The sequence below is a fragment of the Petaurus breviceps genome, unplaced genomic scaffold (genome assembly GCF_028583685.1).
Source record: "Petaurus breviceps papuanus isolate PSGF00001 unplaced genomic scaffold, PetGlider_PUasm1.0 154, whole genome shotgun sequence".
Taxonomy (NCBI): domain Eukaryota; kingdom Metazoa; phylum Chordata; class Mammalia; order Diprotodontia; family Petauridae; genus Petaurus; species Petaurus breviceps.
This window is the reverse complement of record NW_027185715.1, coordinates 6681375-6701677: the sequence shown is the minus strand read 5'-3', so window position 1 is coordinate 6701677 and position 20303 is coordinate 6681375.

Here is a 20303-nt window from a genome sequence, read left to right as displayed (position 1 = left end):
TTCTATATATCACCAACAAATTCTAGCAGGAAGAAATAGAAAAATTCCATTTAAAATAATTGTAGATAATAAAAAGTATTTGGGAGTCTCCCTGCCAAGACAAACCCAGGAATTATATGAACCCAATTACAAAACACTTTCCACAAAAATAAAGTCACATTTAAACAATTAGAACAAATATCAATTGCTCGTGTGTAGACTGAGCAATGTCAAAAATTACAATTCTGCCTAAATTAATTTACATTTCAGTGCCATGTCAGTCAAAGTACCAAAAATTATTTTGTAGAGCTAGAAAAAATGGTAACAAAATTCATTTGGAAGAACAAAAGATCAGGGATATCAAGGGAATTAATGGAAGCAAATGTGAAGAAAGATGGCTTAGCTGCAATAAGTCTCAAATTGTATCGCCAAGTGGTAGTCATCAAAAGAATTTGGCACTAGCTAAGAAAAAGAATGATGGACCAGTGGACTAGGGTAGTTATACAATGTATAAGTTAATAATAATAGTAATACTATAGTAAGTGTTTGATAAACACAAAGATCTGAGCCTTTGGAACAAGAACACGCTGTCTGACAAAAACTGTTTGGGAAAGCTGGAAATAAGTTTGGCAGAAACTAGGTAGAGACGTCTCACAATGTATTTCAAGATAAGGTCAAAATGGATACATGATTTAGACATAACATAACATTTAGACATAGACATTAGCAAATTCAAGAAGCATGGAATAGTTTTCTAAGTCAGATCTATGAAGAAGAGAATAATTTTTGACCAAACAAGAGAGAGGCAGAATATTATAAGATATAAAATGGATAATTTTGATTGTGTTAAATTAAAAAAAGTTTTTTTACAAATGAAACCTGTACACCCAATATTAGAAAGAAAGCATAAAACTGAGGACATTTTTCTAGCACCTGTCTTTGATAAAGGCCTTATTTCTCATATATATATATATATATATATATATATACACACACACACACACACACAGTTAAATTCATAAGAATATCAATAATTCTCCAATCAATAGAAAAAGAATATGAACAATCAGTTTTGAGATGAATTAATCAAAGGCATAAGAAAATAAGCTCTAAATCAGTATTTCTTAGAGAAATGCAAACTGAAACACCTCTGAGGTACCACCTCACACCTATCAGATTGGTAATGTGACATAAAAGGAAAGCGATTAATGTTAGGGATGATACAGGGAAATTGGTACAATGATGCACTATTAATGGAGTTGTGAACTGATCCAACCATTCTGGAGAGTGATTTGGAGCTATGCCCAAAGGACTATGAAACTGTCCATATCTTTTGACCCAGCAATATCACTATTTCATCTGTATCAGAAAGATATTTAGAAAGGGGATGGGGAGAGAACCTATCTGTACAAAAATACTTATAACATATCTTTTTGTGGTAGTAGAATTGAAAATTGAGAGAATGTCCATGACTTTGTAAAACATGAATAAGTTATGGTATATTATTACAATGAAATACTATTGTATTTTAAGAAATGACAAGAGGAATATTTTCAGAAAAATCTCAAGAAGCTTTATATGAAATGTGGTAAAGTGAAGTAAACAGAAGCAAGAAAACATTGTACACAATAAGAGCCTTATTGTATATTGATCAATTGTGAATGACTTAGCTATTCTCAGCAATACAATGATCCAAGAAAATTGCAAAGGACTCATAATGAAAATTACTATCCCCTGCCAGAGAAGTATCAGAATACACATGGAAGCCTATTATTTTTCATTTTATTTTTTTAATGATTTTTTGTCTGTTTTCTTTTTCACAAGATGACTAAAATGAAAATATATTTTGTATATTTACAAATATATAAACAATATCAAATTGCTTACCATCTCAGGGAGTGTGGAAAGTTGAGAGGGAGAGAGAGAATTTGGAACTCAATTTTTAAAAATTGAATGCTAAAATTATTTTTACATATAAATGGGAAAAAAAATAAAACATTTAAAAAATGGACTATTTATCTATATGTGTTTTGTTTTTAAGGATCTCTTCTTTCTTTGTTAATAATGTGATGAACTTAACTAGACTTTAGGAATGATGAACTCCAAGAAGTTATTCATACATGGTTCACTAAGAGAAATATAAAGTCAGATTGCACCCTGACAGTGTCTCTATTAAGCTATATGTAACACATGGAAAATTCCTTCCCCTTCATCCCTAAAACAAAGGATATGTGCCAGGTCTCTCATGAAAATGTCATCATTCATGAAATATATTATCGAAATGAATTTTACCAGTTTCTTGTTCTGGATTTGCAGGAATGGCTATGGAAGATTTGTTCCTGTGATTTGGGAAAGCCGTTGTCTAACATTTTATTCTGATGGTTAAGAAACGCTTACTTTCAAAAGACAGCGTTTCTCAATGTCTGTGGATGTGATCCTTGCATTGGATGAGAGGCTATACCTGATAAGCCAAAGGTCCCTTCCATCTCCAGAGTTTATAATTAGCCTAATTTATTGTGAAGGAAAATTTACATTATTTTATCTCCTGCAAAATTACTCAAGATCGTGCACTTCTTTAACAGCAACAGCAACACCAAATCTAGTCTATGCAGTTTTTTTTTATAATTTGAACTATCCATTGGGATTCCTCGTAGGGTGTACTTTTTTTGTTTGCTTTGAACAGGAGAATGGCCTCATAACAGCATGGAAAAGTAGGGGAGAATGACGTCCATTTGATTTAAGCACATGACACTTCTTTACACAAAATGTGCAGGACCAGGGAAGATAGAATAAATCAGGCACAATTTATATTCAGTCTAGAGAAATTGTATTAAGTATATCAGGTTACTGCTAACCAGGTTTCAGGGAAAATACAAATCAAGTGTCTGTAAATTATTAAATAAATGCATGAGCATATTTAGAAGAAATTTAATAATTATTTGAAAGCATTTAAATTGTTTTAATTAATAAGAAAACTGACAAAACCATTTAAGTTTGCACTTAAAGTCTGGGAAGACCCAGCTTCAGATCATGCTTTTCACAGTTGTTAGCAATGCAACCTAAGGAAGTCCCTTGTCCTATCTGAACCTCAATTAACTCATCTGTAAAATGGAGGCAATAATAACTATAGGATGTTGTTTATAGAATTTTAGTAGGCTCAAATGGGAATATATATGTATACATATATATATATATACATATATATACACACATACCTCTATGCACATGTATACTTATATATACAATCTCTTTCTCCCATTCCTGGATGAGAGTTCCAGAAGCTGCTGCTGTCCCTGTTTTAGCCACCTCCAAAAGCCCACCTCTGCTGTTTGTAGCAGCAAGCACCCCAGTGTCCCCAGGGTGTCTGCCAACACAGGTCCTTGTATCTGCTTTGTTAAAGGAAAGCAACTCAAAATGGGTTAACAAGCTTACTTTAATCAGTCAAACATATATCATTTACCTCGTTAAGGGGAAAAAGGTCAGCACCCGGAACTTCAGAATATACAGGCAGAATTGCCAAGACAGAGAAACAGATCAAGTAGACAGATTTCCAAACTGTGAAACCATTACATCCATACCAAATCAACATCTGGGTTTTTCAAAGCCGGGGGGCTCTGGACAACGGCTTCCCAGAATCCAGATCAAATCACAGAACACTTCTCAAAGTGAGCCCCAAAACAAAGCTACACATCAGGGCTTATATAGCCTTCTCCTGGCTTAGAGAATGGAACAATCTTCTGGACCCACTGGCCTATCAAGAAGTATCTACTGAAAAACAAGCCTCCCACCCCAGGCTCCAGGTGCACTTTAGCCTAGGGGCAGGGAAGATCTTTAAATCTGCATTTCCATTATACTGTTGCAAAGTGTGTGCTCTGTACCAGTCACACACCAGGTGGCACAGACCTCTCCTGACCTTTGAAGTTGCCTTGGGCTGGAAAAATGTCTCTTCCTGACCTTCACTTTTGTTGTTTCTGCCTCTCTGGAATTCAATTTGCAGCATTGTTTTTAAGTAGTTTGGAGGGGGATGTTGACAATATATTTTGCTAAGCCTTGTGTAAGTATAGGACAGGGTTAGAATTTTCGAGGACCATACTCTGCCATGGAGTCTTTCCATAGTCACACAGTTATGCACTGTAATTTGTTGGTTTCATAACTCTTGTAATTCCAACTGATGTCAGTTGGAGCTGAATGAGGGGGCAACCTACTTACCAACCATACACATACCTTTGACACCTTCCCCTCTTCTTTTTAGGGGAAAATATAACCCTACATTAACTGTATAAACAATTCATCCTCTGTCTCTCCTCCCTTTTAGAGGGAGAAGAAGTTAAGGAAGGGGAGTCTATTATGTTACTCATTGGCTACAGCATCAGGCAGGTGGCAATCCAAGCAAATTGTTCAAATATTTACTGTCCTCTCATTTCCAATCATTTTATTCCTTTTGGTATAAAAGAAAAAGAAGTGGCACCCACCACTCTGGACATGTGGGTTAGTGATAAATGACAGCAGCAGAAAGAATTGGGGAGAGAAAAAGTTTCTTTTGCTCTTTAGGAGAAAGGCATTTGATTCCCTTTGGCAAAATTTGAGTTGAAATAGAGGAAATTAATATTTTGTTTATTTTTTTTTCCTTTAAAGCTGTCGTATATTATATTCCTTAGTGTGAGTTAAGGAAGGGATGAGGAAACATCCCTTGGATACTCATAGGAGGAAGACAACTTACAAATTGAAAAAAAAAATCATTTCATGGACTAATAAGAGAAATCATTAAGGTACATACATACATACATATGTATGTATATATATGTATATATACATATATGTAGAAATAGATATGTATATTTAAAGATATATAGATAGATAAAAATATAGATATAACAAGACCAGAGTTATTGATTCAAGAAACCCATCACTAATGAAGAAGTTTTTTTCTCATGCAGAAATACACATACATGAACATAGCTACATATAAACATGTAACATCAAAACTAGATTATAAGCTCCTTGAAGGAAATGACCATACCTTTGAAGTTTCATGAGTACTGAACACAATCTCTTGCATACAGTAGGTCCTCAGTAAATCCCAGAAACACTCTAATGTAGTTAAATTGGTACAGTACTTTACATAAGAGGGTTTGTGACTTTCTGTTCTTTCACTTACTTGATTGTGACCTTGAACAAAGTATATAACCTATCTGAGCCTTGTTTTTTTATTCTTTAAACTCAGAAAAATTATGCTTGCCTCTTATTACTTCATAGGACTTTGTGAGGTTCTAATGGGGAAATATATGTTAAACAGTTATGGGATATAGAAATGCTTAAGTTTAAGCTATTATTTACTGGATAATATAATTATATGAACCCAAATCATATGCTTATAGAATTTTGCAGTTTAAAATAGCTTTTGGTGTTCCCATTATATTTAGTTGATACAGATTTTCCTTCTGTTTTTAAGCCTTATAATGTGACCCAGCATCCTATTCTACATGGTCACTATAGCAAGTATTATGAATGGCTTTGAACTATTGAATATGTGAGTTTCAGGTCTATTTTGTTTTCCTTCAGAAGTAGTAAGAAAATGACTCAATGAGGAAAATCTTTAAATTGAAGCTTGAGAAATGTTTTTAATCTAAGATGTGTGGACACTAATGGACCCTTGGGATATTTTCTTTAGGTAAGCAGTTTCCAGATTGAACTAGAATTTTGTTTTATGCAAAAAGAGGTATGGGCATCACCCATTTCTCATGTATCCTAGTGACCCCAATGATGATACTTTGCCCACCTTATTAGACCAGAAAATTAGTGTTTATGGATAGATTCCATACAAAAAGTCAGAACCATTTAATCTCCCTCAATGCATAGAAAAATAGCAACATCTACCAATATATTTTTTTCAAACTGTTTATTTCTACCCCTACTAAGTGTTCTCATCTTCCTTATTCTCTATAAGTGTGCAATATGACTATACTAAATTATAAACTTAAAAGTAATGACCAAGCCTATGTAGATATTGAGGTTAGTTGCCTGTTGCCTTTTCTTCTGGAAAAGGACCACAATTACATCACTATGTTGGTGTCAAGGTACAGTATGTATGATTGAGACTGAACAGACCAATATGGGCTTGGAAGGCTGTACCACAGGTTAGGCACAAATTATTCATATGAACATTTGGAGTGGAGATGTCTCTAAATTTGCACATCTTACATTTCTATTGAGTCACTGCAATTCTGCTTTGCTCATAGATCACAGCACCTCCTTTGATGCTGTTACGCCATACTGGTTGCTCACTTGTCTGTGTCTTCCATGTCTCACAATCAATTCCAAAGTTCTTCCGAGACAACCTTGAGAGTGTCCGTGATCTCACTTCTTCTGATTTCCATGTGAGCACTTGCCTTTTGTGAGTTCTTCATAAAATAATCTTTAAGGTAAATATACATTTGTTATTCAAACAGCATAGTCAGTCCATTGGAATTGCACTCTCTACAACAGAGTTTGCATGTTTTGCATTTCATCTGGAGAAAAAACCTCAGTCTCTAGAATCTTATCTTGACAGATGATCTTCTGAATCTTTCCAAGACAATTCAAATGGAAGTGATTCACTTTCTTAGCATGGCACTAGTATACTGTCCAGGTTTCACAGGAATGTAGCATTGAGATCAACACAATTGTTCTGCATACTTTCAGTAACATGTGTGTCAATCTCATCAACTATAAGCACATCCCTGGAAAATATGTTGCCAATGTAAATGAAGATATCCAGAGTCTTCAAAGGTTCTCAATTTGCTATAATTGATGTTTCCACATATGAACGATGTACTGGCTAGTGAAGAAACTCAATTTTTTGGTCTTAATTGTTAGGCCCAAGTTATCATAAGCAGTAGACAATTGATTCATTTTTTGTGGCATCTCATCTTCATATCTTGCATTGAATGCACAATCATCTGTAAAAAAAGTCAAGCAATAATTGTCCCTCTACTTTAATTTTGGCTTGTAGCCTTTTAAAATTGAATAATTTAGCAACAATATGGCAGCTGACCAAAATGCCATTTTTGTCCTTTTTGGAGGTATCTAAAAATATCACTGAAAGTATCACACTAAAATGGATGGAACAAGCACATGATTGCACATGCTATCTTGCAACCAAACTTTGTCATGATTTTCCACAAGTTCTCATGACTGACAGTATCAAAGGCCTTGTTCACATCAACGAATGTCATATGCAGAACTCTGTTCTACTCTTGGCACTTCTCCTGAAGATATCAGGCAGCAAATAACATGTCAACCATGCCTCAGTCCCTTCTAAAGCTGCATTGGCTCTCAGGTGAATGGCAACCTCTTAAGTGAAGAATCAGTCTATTAAGAATGATTCTGGCAAGAACTATTCTAGCAAATGCCTAAGAGATTGCTCCTTCTATGATGGTCACAGGACAAACTATTTCCTTCCCCTTTACAGAGATGGATAAGGGAGGCATGCTTGAACTCCCAGGGGATAACCTTTTCTTGCCATGTACCCTGAGAAATTCCTATCACTTCTGTATGAGCAGTGAACCCCCTGCCATGTAATCTCAGCTGGAATAAATTCAGGAGAGAAGCCTAATGGCATCCATAACGTCTTCTTCAGTTGGAAATTTTGGCTAGAGAGGGATTGACTTCAAATTGAGGTATATGCTCAGTGGCTTTAAAATTGATTTATGACAGTCTGTTGACACTATGAAAGTGTTCAGTCCATCTCTCCATGACCACATCCATATCACTAATCAATGTAGTTTCATCAGTACAGAGTAGGTGAGATGCACCAAAGGTCTTTGGCCCATAAATAGCCTGCAGGACATGATAAAAATGCTTTCAATTTTTACTATCAGGGTAAAACTGAATTTCATCTCCCTTCTTACTGAGCTAAAAATCCCATATTTTGCTAAGTTTCTCTTGAATTTTACTTTTTTTTTTTTTTAAGCAATCAGGGTTAAGTAACTTGCTCAAGGTTACACGGCCAGGTGTTTCTGGGTGGGTACTAAATGTCTGAGCCCGGGATTAGATCTCCAGGTCACCCCAACACTGGAGCCAGTGGTCTTACTCGCTGTGCTACCTGCCCGCCCCTGCCCCTTGAATTTTACTTTTGATAGAGTTAAACATTACCTTCTTAGAGACAGATTAACTATCCTGCTGGTAAACCCTATGGAGATTTTTTAATTTTCTTTTTTGTTGTTGTTGAAGAGAATTTGGATTTCTCTTTTGTTTTCATCAAACCACTCTTGACTTTTGCAAGTGTTCTGGCCCAGATGAGTAAATGCCATGCTGTATACCAAATCTCTGAAAACTTTTTACTTTTTGATCTGCTCGGCTGTCGCCAAACTTGTTTTGGCTCAGCTTTTCTTCAAGGTTACTAACTGTTCCTCCTCAGAGAAGTGCTCTGATCTGTTGACATTAAGTCTTCTGGTAGATGTCTTGCCTTGGGTTATCTATAGCCATATTTAAAAGTTGCTCTAAGTTACTATTGGTTGGAATGCAAATTAAAACAATTCTGAGGCACTTCATCACACCTATTAGATTGTCCAATAGGACAGACAAGGAAAAGAGTTGAGGTTGTAGGGGTGGGAAAAATGAGATACTAATGCATTGTTGATGTAGTCATGAACTGAGGCAAGTATTCTTTAGAGCAATTTGGAACAATGCTCAAATATTTATAGTAGCTCTTTTCTGATGGCAAAGAAATGTAACTAGAGGGGATGGCCATCATTTGGGGAATAATTGAACAATTTGTGGTATGTTATTGTGATGGAATACTATTTTGATATAAGAAATTATGAGCTAGTTGCTCTGAGGAAAAAAAAAAAAACTTGGAGAGACTTGTATTAATTGAGCAAAGTGAAATGAGTAGAACCAGGAGAACACTGTATACAGTAACAGCAATATAGGAAGATGATCACCTGTGAATGGCTTGGCCAGTCTCCTCAGTACAATGATTCAAGAAAGACAACTCTAAAAGACTTAGCATGAAAAGTACTATTCATCCCTTAAGAAAGAAATAATGAAGTCTAAATTCAGATCAAAGCATACTTTTTGTTGCTTTATTTTTCATGCATTTTTATTTTTGTCTGTGTTTTTTTAACAACATAACAAATGTGGAAATATATTTTGCATAATTATATATGTATAACCTACATCAAATTGTTTGCCTTCTCAATGAGGGGATTCGGAAGGGAGGGAGAGAATTTGTAAATTAATTTTTTAAATGAATGTTGAAAAATTTTTCTGCATGAATTTGGGGAAAATAAAATATTAAATAAAAACAAAAATGCTAGCTGTAGCATTAAGAAAATAAATAAATAAATAAATATAAAGAATAAAAATAGGCAATGAGGAAACAAAACTATCACTCTTTGAAGATTATATGATGGTGTTCTTAGAGCACCCTATAGAATTAACTCCCAAGAAATATTTGAAACACCAAACATTTTTTTGCAATTTGACAGGCTACAAAAAAGTCAACATATATTGTCAGCATTTCTTTATTCTACCCACAAATTTCCAAAGGATGAGATAGATAAATTCCACTTAAAATAACTGCAGAAGATACACTTGGAAGTGTATCTGCCAAGACAAAGGGACTGTAAGACACAATTACAAAACATTGTTTACACAATAAACACTGATCTAAACAATTGGAGAAGTCTTAATTGCTCATGAGTAGACTGAGCCATTACAATTTAAAAATAAAAGACATTTCCACTGAAGTTAATTTACCTATTCAATGCTATGATAATCAAACTGCCAAAGAATTATTTTTAAAAACTAGAGATAATAATAACAAAATTCATCTGGAAGAATGAAAGGTCAAGTATATCAGGAAAAGGGGGCAGCTAGGTGGTGCAGTGAGTAAAGTGCTGGTCCCAGAGTCAGGAGGATCCGAGTTTGGTTTGGGCCTCAGACACTTAACACCTCCCTGCACCGCCCCTTCCCCCCTACAAAGTAGCCATGTAACCTTGAGCAAATTACTTAACCCCAATTGCCCTCCAAAAGGGGGAAAAAAAGAATATTAGGGAAAGTAATCAGGGGGGAAAAAGTGAAGGATGGCATCCTAGCAATTCCAGATTTCAAATTATTTCAAAGTGGTAATTATCAACACAATGTAGAGCTGCCTAAGAAATAGAGTGGTGGCTTAATGGAATTCATTAGGTATATACTTCACAGCAGTAAATGACCATGGTAAACTACTGGTTAATAAATCCAAAGATCCAAACTTTGGGTGTAAGAACTCATTTTTTTTTGACAAAAATTGCTTAGAAAACTATAAAGCAGTCTGTCAATGACTAGGCATAGACAATATCTTGAACCATATACCAAGATTACATCAAAATGGGTTAATGGCTTACACATAAAGGGTCACATTGTGAGTTAATTAGGGGATCATGGAACAATGTCAGATCTAGGAATAAAGAAATAGTTTATGACTAAACAAAAAATATAGAATATTATGGAAAGTAAAATACATAATTTTGAACTACATGAATTTAAAGGCTTTTGCATACACATACATAAACCATATGTAGTAAGGAAATCAGGGAACTGAAGTAAACTACAGCAGATTTCTCTGATAAAGCCCTCATTTCTCAAATAAGTATAGAAATGAGGTAAATTTTAAAAAAAGAGCCATTCCCCAGTTGATAAATGCTCAAATGACATGAACAATTAGTTTTCACAAGACTAAATCAAAGCTACCAATAGTCACATAAAAATATTCTAAATCAGTAATGATTATAGAAATGAAAATTAAAACAATTGTGTGATATCCTTTTACCCTTATCATACTAGACTAACATGAAAGAAAAGGAAAATGACAAATTCTGGAAGGATATGGAAAATGCTGAGCACTAATGCTCCTGGAGTTGTGAACTACTCCACCCATTCTGGAGAGCAATTTGAAACTATGCCCAAAAAGCAATACAACAGTGCATACTTTTTGACTCAGTAATAACAGTATAAGTTTGTAGCCCAAAGAGATAAAAGAAAAGGGAAATGACACATTTGTACAAAAGTATTTATAGAAGTTCTTCTTGTGGTGGCAAAGAATTGAAAATTGAGATGCTTATCAATTAGAAAATGACTGAACAAGTTGTTTTACATGGTTATGATGAAATGCTTTTGTGCTGTAATGATAAGCAAGATAGTTTCAGAAAAAAAAAGTCTGGGAAGGCATATGAACTGATGCAAAGTGAAATAAGCAGGACCAGGACAACATTGTACACAGTAACAGAAATTACCAAATGGTGATAAACTGTGAATGACTTAATTATACTGATCAAGACAATAATTCAAATAATTTTAAAGGACACATGGTGAAAAATACCTATACATCTCCAGAGAGACAACTGAGGAACTTTGAATGCAGATTGAAAAAGGCATTTTTTTGCTTTATTTTTCTTGTTTTCATTTTTGTCTGTTTTCTTTTACAACATGGGTAACATAGAAATGTATTTTGCAAGACTGCACATGTATAATCAATATCAATTTTCTTGTCTTCTCAAGGAAAGCAGAGATTATTTGAATTTCATTTAAAACAAATTATTTTCATGCAATTGGGAAATATTTAAACACATAAATAAAATATATATATATATATACATATATTTTAAAAGAAAGTCATCTCTTCCTTAATGATCCAGTTCATGTCATATTTCTTTCATTATGTCTTCTTTTGTCTGACCCCTCCTGGAGAAATATACAAACCTGTAAATTATTCATTGCTCATGAAATCTCATGTGCCACTCAATTGACAGACTAGTAATAGATGACTTTTTTGAATTAAGACCTGAGTTCAATGCTAATTGTGTCACCATGGACAAATTATTTAATACCTCAGTACCCCAGAGAACTCTCTAAGAATATGTCTTACTTACATAATTGACATTCTGACTAAGTCTAGGAATCTCCACAACAGGAGTTCCCTGCACTTATAGCACATTCTCTGCAGTTATTATCCCACAACCCAACTCACATTGGAATATTAGGTACCCAGAAGCTAATATATATTTCTCTTTTCAGGGTTTTAAAGACTACTAGAGTTATTGCGGGGGGGGGATGTACATTTTCTACCATAAATCTCATGAGCCCCCATGAGTGCCCTTTTCTTTTCGATGATGTGTTGATATGAATTGGCCAGACAGACTTAAATAGTTTTAGAAATATTTATTTAGTATGATTATGTATACTTGGTAGAAAATATCCACCCAAAACAGAAGCAAATTGTCCCCCACACATACAAAGTTTTGGTAAAATTTAGCTCAAGCTTCAGCAACAGATGAAGCAAAGGAGGTAAAACAGCTCCTGAAAAGCTGTTTTCTCTCCCATGTGTCCCTCATAAAGTCCCTCTAAGGCATGGTATAGCTTTGGGCTGGGCTTTTTATAAAGTTCTCCAGTTGACTTTCGTTAGTGTATTTAATATTCTTTAGGTCCTGAAACAGATACTTCTCTGTTCTCCCTTCTTGGGAATTTGCTAGAATACCTATAAGAAGTCCAAATTCCATGATTCTCTAAATTTCACAAGATTATCATATAATGGCATAGAAGACAGAACTCATCTCTTCCCTACTCCTGCCCCACAAAGAGCTGCCCTCTCAAGAAATTGACATGAGTTCTTTCCTTGAGGTAGCCCTGCCACATAAATGTTAACTTTATAAACTGATGAGGTTTTATACAAGTTTTATAGGGCATGACTGAATCTCCTTAACTAATGCTCATGTACCTTCTTTGTGGTGTAATTTCATTTCATCCCAGGGCATTCACTCCTTGAAAATTGATTTAAGACTTTTCACACTTAATTTAATGCCTCTGATTCAATAGAGATATTAGCATCATATTGAAGATAGTTACTTTAACTGAGATGGGATGACCGATTGATTAATCCGACCTAATACCCTGATAAAAGAGCTAAAAACCAAGCAACCCATTAATTTTTTCCCCTAAATTCTACCATATTTACTTATATTCTATCACCTTTGGTTTGTTCTAAGTTCCATGGGGGTAGGAATCCTATTATTTGTCATATTTTTTTTCTAGCACTTTGTTTTGCCTTGAACCTAATAGATACTTACTAAAAGTCAGAATATTTACACCAGAGTCCTAAGTTCTCATTTATTCATATTGGGAGAGGGTAGGGAGAAGGATAGTATGCTTCTATACTGTTAAGTATATTCCTAAAATACTTCCTTAGCTTTGGTTTATGAAAAGAGATACCCACACAAAAGAACTATAAGGTTACCAAAATTTTCTTTTGGAAATGTTCAGCCTTATAAAGACAAATATACATTCTGGACTGGGAAATGTATAGAAAGTCCTTTAAAAGTACTTGTTGAAAACATAAGAGATTGAGACCTCTTTCTTAAATAGCCCACCATGTCAGACATCGGAGCTACTGATTTCCTACCTTATGGGTGGCAAACTCAAGATCTTTCAGATTTAGTTAGAGTGTACTTTAGAATGAAGTCTAAAATTTAAAAAAAAAAAGGGTTCTGAAGACCTAAAGCCTTCATGTAGGATGATCAATTCTAATACAATTTTATGATAACTAATACATGATAGGCAGCATGGTCTGTCACACAAAGAGCTTGCTTTGGAGAAAGGGAGGAGCCTGTGATGCATATTGCATTTGTATATATGGCCCTAAGCAAGTCACTTAGATTCTAAGTGTTCTAGACAGTCTACATTGTATTCTGTGACCATAAGTTTCAGAGTACTTGAACAAAATAGAGTTACTTATCCAGGCTTTCCTGGATAGGAATGGTAGCAATGAAAGCACAGGTATAATACTCTGTCTCCCCTAAGGAGTATATATGGTCATTTTTGTTTAAAAGTTAATTGAGTAAAGAACTGAATACTTCTCAGCTCCAAAGTTGCTCCCCTGTGTTAAAAGTAATCTAATTGGTCTGAAAGAGCTTATTCACCTCACTTAGTGCCTAACCTACTGCCAGAGAGGATGAAATCCAATCTTTAATAACACATAACTCCCTTTGTTTAGTTAACAAATAGTCTAGGCAAAGAATTGAGCCATTCAATCTGAAAGCCGTAAATATTAATGTGAGCACTTTCCTTTTCTCTCTGAAGGACCTGGCAAAACTTGACAGGTCCCTATTCTGGGGCTTAGGTTTCCAGAGTGAATAGAGTGTTTCTAAAAGATCTATATTTTCTAGTTGTACAGCTCCATAGAGGTTTATAGCATTTACTAACACTCAAGCTATAAATAGGCCTAAGAGAATGTCACTCCAGCCTTCACATTTCCTAGATGAATCTACCCTTTTGTGATTGGACCTTCAGTTTCCATTTGAAAATGGATAGTGTTATTGAAAATGATTACCAGCACTTTAGCCAAGATGAAGGATGGAGACAGTACATTAATAGGCGACAACTAGCTCAACTTTGACAGGACCTGCTAATTGTCTGGATTCTAGTAGCATTTCACACAGACTCTGGTGACGTTATACAAAGAATATGTTCTGAAGCACAAAATCCACATTCTATGTCTTTCTTTTTATTTCTCAGGAAAGAAAAGTTCTTTACTTAATGAACAAAGATAGCTATAGAAATATTGTGTTATTGGCCTTCTGCCAATCAATAAAGATCAACTCACTGTCCTCCTGGGGGGGAGGGGTTCCTGCCATAAAGGAGTTATGGATTATTTAGAGAAGGTTAATTCAATATGCCTCTAAGAAGACTGATTATTTATATATATATATATAACTAAATATATAAGTATAAATATTTATAAATATTATAAATATGTAATGTAAATATATAAATTAGATGAAAGATAAATAAAATACATCAATATATTACATTATATGTAATTGTATATAACAATATATATAACTATTCATATATAGCTAAAATTGATCTTCTTGTTCAGTTGTAGACAACTCTTCATGACCCCATTTGGGTTTTCTTGGCAAATACAGTTGGAGTTGTTTGCCATTTTCTTCTCCAGCTCATTTTACAGATAAGGAAACTGAGTCAAACAGAATTATGTCAAGTGCTTAGGGTCATATACTTAAGAAACGTGAGACCAAATTTGAACACAGGTCTTCTTGACTCCAGGCCCAGTGCTCTGTGTACTCGGTCACCTAGCTGCCTCTTTCTAACAATAGCATTCAACAACTACAATAAGAAGATAAATGGATGAGCCATATAATGCAAGAAAATTCTTCCAAAATGGATCCAAAACTTTTACATCAATATAATTGATTCCCTTTGTAATGCTGTGTATTTTTTTAACATACAGAAAACAATTTTTAAGAAGGGGTCCCTAAGCTTCACTAGATTGCCAACAAAGTCCACGACACAGATGATATTAAGAACCCCTGACCCAGAGTCTGAAAATCACAATTGATTTCAAGGGAGTTTTTAAGAAGAGTAACTCCTTTCTCCTGGAACTGAGGATATTATTTGATGATCCAAGGTAGGAAAATTATGAACCTTAGGACTTGTTTTAAGGGTCCAAGTAGAGTCAACAGGGTGACTAAATAAAATGAATGGGAATCTAAGATAGCAAACTAGGTTTAGGAGCTGGTCCCTGAGCAGTGGATCTATTAAACATTTCTCTGCTTGGGATTATAAAAGTGATATAAAAACTTATTGCAGACATTTTGGAATAGCTGCAGATTTTCTTGTATTTTTATTTTTTTGTTTTGTTGGGGGCTTTTTTTGTTTGTTTGTTTTTGGAGGGCAGTTGGGATTAAATGACTTGCCCAATGTCACATGGCTGGTTTTTGTGTTGAGTGTCTGAGGCCAGATTTGAACTCAAGTCCTCCTGATTCCAGGGCCAGTGCTCTATTTACTGTGCAACCTAGCCACCCCTAGCTGCAGATTTTCTTCCATTGTATGACTCACTAAGCTTTCCTTTTCTACAACTTTCCTAACTCCTGAAAATGCTGGGTATCTATAAAGTACACAAGATTCCACTATTCTTGTGATCACTTCCATAAATTGTGAGAGATATATAACATTTGTCATAGACCATTTCTGAAGACAAAAGCATATGAATAAATTCCATAAAAATTAAAAAAAAAACCAAAAGGATTGCAGATCAGCTAATGGGAAATTCCAAAAAGCAATTAGTGACAAAAATATTTGAGAGAAAAGGGAAGAAAGATTTAGGAGAGAAAGGCCTGTTTATAACTGGGGGATTTTGTATGTGAATCAGAATAAAGAATGTAGGTTCGATTTTCAATTAATTTTATTCATTTGTTTTAAACCCGTGAAACTCTGGAGGAAATTTACATGAAAAATCTTCTATGGGTATGAAGCAATGCCTATGACATACCAATAAAAGAGTGTTTTAAAAATATTAGGAGAAATCAAGCTTTATTCAGCAATGGTAAACGTGTGCATGCACACACACACACACGCACATACATACACACACATTCCCAAAATGATTTTGTTATTTGAAATAATAAAATATGTATTTCAGAGAAGGCGAAAAAAAGAAAGTAGTTCAATGGATTTATCTTCTAAGCCTCAGCCATTTTTAGAGAAAAGTGGTACTCATTACAGCAGTACACTTGGAGAGAAAAAAAAAATTCCCCAATGAATACAGAGAACAACAGCAACAAAAAAGAAAGAGATATCTCTCAGGCTAAATGACACATTTTTATTTTTCTGTGTCCCCCCCAAAAAATTTAAAATAGAATTTAAACATCCATCACCTGATTTCTATTCTCACAAACCAATGTCATAATGTAGGACCTGGTGCCAAGGACTTCAGGGTTTTCTTCCCAGTAAGTTTTGACCTTGTTTAAACAAAGGAAGCGAATGTTACATAAAAATAAGGTTCCTTAGCCTAGGGTTCATGAACTTTTTTTTAAATCAGTTCATGAACTTTTAAAGCAGTATTTTCATAACTGATTTTCAATATAGTGGTATTATTTGTGTAATTCTTTTTTTATTTTCTTCATAAAAATACATTATTCTGATATGGGTCCACAGGCTTCCCCAGAATGCAAAAGGCATTCACAGCACACCCAAAATATTAAGATCAATTGCATTAAAACTTCCTTCAAACTTTGCAAAGACAATGTTTAATTAAACTTGCTTTCTCAGGAAGAAGAGGATGAAAAGGACAAGGTTTATGTGCATGTATAAGCATATATGTATAAACAAACGTACATACATACACACACATAAAATTTCTTTCTTGCAATTTAATTTTATCTTCTTGGCCTTTATATAGGTTTACTCTACCTCATGCTCTAATTGTGTCAGCTCTCTTGACATTTTTCTCTGTCTTCCCACAGAGTCATTGGCCTACTGCCAGCTTCTGGAATTTTGCACCTAATGTATCTAAAGTCATGTTTTTGTTTTTTGTTTTCCTTCTTTGAAAGTCAGGGCTATGTGACACTTATCAAGAAGACTCATTACAATTACTGTTCCTGGCATATTACTCCTATACAAAACATTAAGACACTCCACTTTTCTGATTTTTTCCACCCTAAAATATAAGGAAAGAAGACACAATATCACTGTAATCTTTATTTAGTGCTTTTTACACGTGGTTATTTGTGCTGCTTCTTTGTTCAGGATCTGGCCATTGACAATAAATAAATTACACCCTAGCTAGTAAATTACCCCATTCTTCCCAGCTTTTCACAGAAACAAAAGAAAGTGATGAATCTAGACCCCAAAGAGGTTTATTCATAAATATCCATTTTGTTTAAGACACTTTGAGTCTACTTGGTTGAAGATATATTTTCTTCTTGAGACCACTGGAAAAGCATTTATTTGAAAGCAAGCAAAACATGAAATGAGGCCCTCCAAATTTCCATCCAGTAACAAAACTTCTTGAAAAGTTAATAGCTTAGGGAAAAGTTGACAGATTTGCTTTAAGTTTGATATTTTGACGAAGCCCAGATCTTCAAATTTCACCTAAAAAATCTAAATTGAGAGATCATTGATTTTTTTTTCCCTTCATTCTCTCAGCATTTCTTACCTTCAAGAAACTTTCCTAGATTTTCTGGGGAAGGAACTGCTCTCATTTGTTCATATTTGAAGTGAAAAATAGAGAAAGTTCTGGTAGTCAGGGCCATATATCTTAAGTGACTCAGATAATAGTTTTAGTAAGTGCCTTTTTCTTTAGAGATTCAGGCCCAGACTAGCAGCCACTAAAAGCCTTTCCTCACTGACAATGTCTGGACTCACAAGGGAAATAAATTCTGTCAGTGTGAGCCTATTCCTAAGTGGGATAAAATTTCCTGACTAGCATTCCATTACTTAAAATTCAGTTGACTAGAGAAGATATTTTATGATTGCAAAGCATAAAGCATGTCAGTGAGGTGGCCCAAAGTATTACTGCATTAACTAAATTCTACTTCTCCAGGGAGGAGGTGGCTTGTGGACCAGACATGTTCAGAGACTTTAGATGACACCTTTGCTATTTTCATGTGCCCTTAGAAAACAAATAACTAATTGTAGAGCACAAAGATGAGTGAAATTAATTTGTGTATTACAAGGGGGAGTAACAATTTATAGCTATTAATTAGTTGCGCTCTACATACTTTTTCCCCAGAGGACTTAACTGAATTAAAATCAATGTGTCTTTTACCGTGATTTTTTTTTCAAATTCCCAGGTATTGATATTTTATTTCAGCATAAGTTAAGATTGATATTTTGTTTACCTCAGCCAGAGAAGTTGTTGAGAAAGAAAAGGCAGATTCTCTTGTGACAGATTTGTTGAAGCATCTTACTGAGCACAAGGGAAAACCCTCCCCACTAGCTAAGGACAAAGAATATGGAACTGCACATTTTATTCTTCCTTTATCCCTCTGTGGTTTTAATAATGAATCTTTTAATGAAAACTTATTAATAAAACGTAGAAGAAATGAGTTGAAGATCATTCTTATAGGGATGGGACTCTGTAACTGCAAGGCTCTTTTTAGTCACTTATATGTTTGGTTTCATCTCCTCTCTCCCCTCCCCCCTGCCAAAAAGCAACTGTAAATGAGCTGGTGACACAATTAGCATCATTTTCTATGAGGAAAAAATACAGAGTAGAGTGGTGCCTTCCCTCAAGGTCATTGGGCACAGCTCAAAGCAATTCTGATATTTATATTCCCCATTCTGAGTTGGCTTGGAGTCAAGTTGCTGAGAAACATACTTTAACTTTTCTGGTGTTAGTCAACATTTTGTGTTTCAGTTTGTGGCAAATCGTATTCCTCCAGAATACAAGAATTTAAGAAATGCTATTTTGGAGTAAAACTAAGTCACTGCATCCCAGTATTCCATCTCTGATGATAATCATAGCACAGACACCTTCAGTAGCACCATACCAAAAGGTTGGGATTATATTCTTAAATATAACTTGTCTAAACAATCATTAAATTAAAAATCGATCTGAACTATATACACATATATACACATGTGCATATGTGTATGTCTTACTTTTCTACATGTATATAATTTTATACATGTTTAAGGGCATATATACATAAATATATATATATATATATATGCATGTGGGGGTGTGTTTATAGATAGATGGCCTTTACAACTTCATTGGGTAATACATTCAGTTAAGGCAGTATATTTTTATAATCACTCTAAAGTGACTACCTTCAAACTTTGAAATAAGCTTTCTAATTCTTGTTCTTTGTTCTTTAGATAATAAATGTGATATATAGCCATCCAAAACAACAACAGAACCTAGGCATAATAAACATCATTCCATATTCCCTATCCACTGTATGGACACCTACCCAACAACCCTACCCTCTTCTCACTTCTTACTCTTACTCTGGGTTAGTAACTATCATAAGGGAAATAACTATTCCTACCATTGCTAATACCAACTACCCACTAAGTGCCACTGATGGACAGGTAAATTCAACAGCCTCAGAAATGGAAATGCCAGCCAGGCAACTGGCCCCTGAGGAGAAAAATACTTGTGGAGAATTGGTCCACTATCCCCACCACTACCAAAAAGCAGACTTTGACCCAATACCATCAATGGGTGGGTAAGCCCAAGAGATCTACTAGTACTTGTGATCTCCCCTCCACTCACCCTGCTTATAATCATCATCAAGGGAAGTAAGCATTGTGAAAGGATGACATGAAAACAGTATCTTCTTATGTTCCAGGCCTTGTTTCCTCAGTTGCTTTGGCTACTGAGGGTCCAGGGACTATGGGGATGGGGGATGTCATCACCAAAGGCCTTGGCACTGTCAGTAGGTTCACCAACAGAATTGTGTATGCTTGCATTACAGTTTACTATGCCTCTGCAACCCAAGACCACAAAGTCTTTTCATCTGACTTGCATATATCTTACTTTTCAATTTCTATCCTCA